Source organism: Nannospalax galili, unplaced genomic scaffold, assembly GCF_000622305.1.
Source record: "Nannospalax galili isolate Female #2095 unplaced genomic scaffold, S.galili_v1.0 scaffold4192, whole genome shotgun sequence".
Lineage (NCBI taxonomy): Eukaryota > Metazoa > Chordata > Mammalia > Rodentia > Spalacidae > Nannospalax > Nannospalax galili.
Window position 1 is genome coordinate 84,748 of NW_008331644.1, and position 4,958 is coordinate 89,705.

Consider the following 4,958-nt stretch of genomic DNA (forward strand, 5'->3'; position numbering starts at 1 on the left):
TGCTCTTAACCACTGAGCCATCTCTCCAGCCCCTCTAAAATATTTTTTAAAAATGAAGTTTGGGAGACTGGAGAAATAGGTCAGTGGTTAAGAGCACTGATTGCAAAGGACTCAGCTTTGATTCCTAGCACCCACATGGCAGCTAACAACCATTTTGTAATTTCAGTTCCAGGGGATATGATGCCCTCTCTGACCTCCTCAGTCACTGCATGCCATGGGTGCACCTACCTACATGCGGTCATAATACCTATACACTAAAAAAAAGTAAAAATAATAAATGTGAAAAAAAATGAAGCTTGGATATTTAACACCAAAATTGTGTTTTGTTTCCAGGATTTAGAAAACTATATACTGGAAATAATTCCTACTTTGCCACAACTAGATGGGTTGGAAAAAATCCTTTTACTCCTTCTATGTTGTACAGCAGTTAGGAAGTTCTTCTTCTTTTTGGACCCTCTAAGAACAGGTAAAACAAAACAAAAAAATCTAATTTAGGTATTATGAGAATATTGTTACATACAGATCTCAATACTAGAGAAATCTTGAAAATTCTCGTGTTTTCTTAATGTCAGTACCTGGAAAATCTCAGAAGAGTAGAAGGACATAGAAGGTAGCAGCAGTTCTTTGGTTTGGGTTTATATGAAGATCTTTTGGGATTTTCTCACACTGACTATAATCAGCTATGTGATGGTAGGATGTTACCTAACCCATTTAGCATTTTCTTATCCTCTCAGCTGTTTTTTTTTAAATTAGTAGTTTCATCTCTGTTCATAAAATGACATAACTTTATACAGATTCTGGTAGTGGGGTTTTAGGAAGAGTATATTGCTTATTTTTACATAGTTGGGGTATACAAGTAGATATATAAAGTTTTATTTCTCTTTTAATGTGTGTGAGTGTTTTGCCTGTATGTAAGTGCAGCTGTGTGTGCAATGCCCATGGAGGCCAGAAGAGTGCATTGAATTCCCTAGAACTGGAGTTAGAGATGACTGTTAATGTGGGTGCTGGGAGCCAGTCCTCTGCAAAAAATAGCCAGTGCTATTAACTACTGAGCCATCTCACCAACCCCTGTTCTCTTTTTTATGAAAAAAAATTTATTTTGCAATATGAGAGTCACTTAACTATAATGTATTTCTCTCTTTCACAAGTTTGTATATGGGGGTCATATTGGTAAATAGGCTTTGTATCAGTATGCGTTGTCAAGTGTTCTAACCTGCCCATTGTCAAGTGTGTGTCACCATGCCCAGGTTGAATACATATAACTGTGGCTGAGGAAGAGACAGAGAAGGCCCAGATCCAAGTCTTCAAGTCTCCTGTCTTTGCCAGTTCAGCTATGAGTCCACCATGACCCATTAAACTCCCAAATACTGGCACATACACTTCTTTCCCTTTGAAATGTTACAGAATGATAGCTTTTTTGACTTTTATGTGCCAAGTACTGTGCTAAGCATTTTACATGGATTCTTTCACTTTTCTCATCATCATATCACAAAGATATGTTATTTTCTGCATTTGTGCATAAAGCAACCAAGACTTGGACTGCATATATATAATCATAGTTATGGAAGTAGCATTCAAACTTCCTATATACCACTCCCCACCCCATCTCCTTTTAACCACACATCTATATTGTTTCCTGTTCTAGAGCCTGTCAAGAAGTCTCCTTGTTGTTGTATTTATTATTTATTTATTTATTTATTTATTTATTTATTTATTGGTCTTTTTGAGACAGGGTCTCTCTGTAGCCCCAGCTGGCCTGGAACTCACTATGTAGACCAGGTTGGCCTAGATCTCGTAGACATCATCTTCACAAAATGACATAACTTTATACAGATTCTGGTAGTGTGGTTTTAGGAACAGTGTATTGCTTATTTTTACATAGTTGGGGTATACAAGTAGATATATAAAGTTTTAAGAAATATTTCCTTTTTGTAATGGAATATTAAAAGGCCTTTGGAACTTAAGAGCTAGAAGTTTTAAAATATTGCCTCTGTAAAATAATGCCTTAAAAATTAAATTGATCTTGTTCTGTAAATGAAATTAAGTAATTGTGCTTCATTATATTTTTTAAAAGGAAGATAAAAATTCAAGATATTTTAGCATGCAGCTTCCTAGACTTCGATCTTAAGGTAAATATGTTCTAAATTACTTAATTATATCACTTGATAATTGCTATCCTCTAATTCTGTCTATGTGTTTCTTTAGCTTAGGGATGAGGAACTGTCAAAAGAGAGTCAAGAAACAAATTGGTTTTCTGCTCCTTCTGCCCTTAGGGTTTATGGTAAGTTCCCATTATGTAAAGTTTCAACTATTCATTCTTCATGTGCCTGGTTTCCAGAGACAGTTTTATACATAAGCTATTTTACCTTAAGATCGAAGTATCCTATTACTTTAAGAATTAGTACTCTTTTTTCTTTCTTTTTTTTTTTTGGCTTTTTTGAGAAAGGCAGCTGGCCTAACTCATTATGTAGATCAGGCTGGCCTTGATCTCACAGAGATCCTCCTGCTTCTGCCTTCCAAATGCTGGGACTAAAGGTGTACGCCATGATGCCAGGCCTTTTTTTTTTTTTTCAAATGTGTATGAGTGTATTGCCTGTATGTGTGTAAATGCACCCATGTCATGCAGTGCCCACAGAGGCCAGAAGAGGGCATCAGATCCCCTGGAACTGAGTAGTTGTGATCTGCCATATGGGTGCTGGGAATCAAACCTGGGTCCTCTGCAAGAGCAGCCAGGTGCCATATGGGTGCTGGGAATCAAACCTGGGTCGTCTGCAAGAGCAGCCACTGCTCTTAACTGCTGAGCCATCTCTCTAGACCCTGTCGTATTGTCTTAATTAGTAATAAAATGCTGTTGTCAGGATTCACAGAGCATTCCAGTGATTGACTGTATTTCATTTGTCTGTTACATTGTTTTGTACGGTCTTCTAACGCTAATTGTGGGAACATCTCTATCTTTAAGTTCATCAAGTTTTAGTGCTTTCTGTTGACTCCTCCCTCTACCTAGTTTAGAAACCTATGAATGCTTTAAATGGTTGCAAACTGGAAACAATAGAAGTGAAATAGCCCAGAGATGGCTCAGTGGTAACCAACTGCTCTTACAGAGGACCTGGGTTCAATTCCCAGCATCCACATGGTGGCTAACAACTGTAACTCCAGTTCCAGGGGATCTGATGCCCTCTTTTGACCTCCAAGGGCAGTGCACAACACAGGTGCACTTACATACATGCAGGCAATACACTCATACACATAAAAAATACTACAAAAAAAAGAAGAAGTGAAAAGGGCTAGAAAGATGATTCAGAGGTTAAGAACACTAGCTGCTCTTGCAGAGGACCCAGGGCCAAATCCAGCATGTACATGGCAGTTAACAACTGTCTGTAACTCCAGTTCCTGGGACTCTGACTGCCTCTAGTGTCCTCTACTGGCATGACACTTGCATAGATGCACGCTATACACACATACACAAATAAAAAACAAAAGAAAAAAAAAAAAAGTGAAATAGCCCAAAGACTTCATGAGTTTTTAAAACTATTTTTAGCTTAATAGTTGTTCTAATCCACATTTCAAGGATCACTGATGATATGCATTATTCTTAGGCCACTACCTTCACTGTAAGGCCATTAGTTTCATTTCATAATCAAAATACTAAGCAATAAAAAATTTTGATAATGTGCATTCTTTGGTGTTAAAAAAATTTTGGTCCTAAGTATCTTCCTATTATCTTTCTTCCCAAGGTCAGTATTTGAATCTTGATAAAAACCACAATGGCATGCTCAGTAAAGAAGAACTCTCCCGTTATGGAACAGCAACCATGACCAATGTCATCCTAGACCATGTTTTCCAAGAGTGTCTCACTTATGATGGAGAAATGGTAGTTATTAAATCTGCTGATAAGTTTAAATTTTTAGGCCCTTGTAGTTTCTACAATCCCTTTTCTTGATATGATTCAACATTTTTTATTTTGTTTATCTTAAAGATAAGTCTCTGGAGCTGGAGAGATGGCTGTATAGTTAATGTATTTGCATACGTGCAGGCAATACATGAATATTCAGGCTGGTCTGGTGCTCACTATGCAGGCAATCCTGCCTCAGCTTCCCAAGTACTGGGATGATGCTACCATACCTAGCTAAGTCTATCAGATTGTATTTACTATGTCCATATCATTAGTGAGGTTAACTAACTGTCCTTTTCTCAAAAGTCTTGGGAATCTGATGAACCCACACTGAAGGACATTTGGGGACACAAATTAGACTCTATAGGCCTTACAGAGTGCATTAAATTGGGTGGAGGGCAGTAAGGAGAGGTTCAGATAGGAAAGGGGATCAAATACTATCAAATTATATTGTATGAAAATCGAGCCAGGAGTGGTGGTGCACACCTTTAGTCCCAGCAGAGGCCAGTGGAACTCTGTGAGATCAAGGCCACATAGCGTGTTCTAAGCCCACTGGGGCTTCAAGAAGACCTGTCTCAAAAACAGACAAGTTAAAGTTGAGCTTAGAGATAGGACACGGGGCTAGCATGTATGAAGCTCAGGGTTTGAACCTCAGCAGGTCAGGTGTGGTGATGCACACCATTTATCCCAGCACTTGGGAGGCAGAGGCAGGTGGATCGCTGTGAGTTCAAGGCCAGCCTGGTCTACATAGTGAATTCCAGGCCCCTGAGGCTACAGGGAGACTCTATCTCAAAGACCAAAAAAAAAAAAAAAAAAAAAAAAAAAATAAAAAAAAAATTCAATAAAAAAAAAAAAAAAAAAAATAAAAAAAAAAAAAAAAAAAACACTAGCCACTGAGATGGCTCAGTGAACAAAGGCACTTGCTACACAAGCCTGACATCCTAAGTTCCATCCCTTGAACCAAAGGAGAGATCAAATTCAAAAAGCTGTGCTGGACTTCCACACCTGCAATGTGGCATGCCACCCCCCCAAACACACACACACCTGCAATGTGGCATGCCACCCC

General features: G+C 38.4%; 2 long non-coding RNA genes across 2 annotated transcripts in view; both read left to right on the forward strand.

Moving 5' to 3' along the window:
* Window positions 1-396, forward strand: part of LOC108490492 — a 4,062-nt gene extending 3,666 nt beyond the window's left edge. Inside the window, exon 3 of the long non-coding RNA XR_001872300.2 lies at window positions 334-396. This is a non-coding gene — a long non-coding RNA (uncharacterized LOC108490492). The remainder of the gene's footprint in view (window positions 1-333) is intronic.
* Window positions 397-2,203: 1,807 nt separating this feature from the next.
* Window positions 2,204-4,958, forward strand: part of LOC103728800 — an 8,338-nt gene continuing 5,583 nt past the window's right edge. Inside the window, exons 1-2 of the long non-coding RNA XR_001872299.2 lie at window positions 2,204-2,281; window positions 3,735-3,871. This is a non-coding gene — a long non-coding RNA (uncharacterized LOC103728800). The remainder of the gene's footprint in view (window positions 2,282-3,734; window positions 3,872-4,958) is intronic.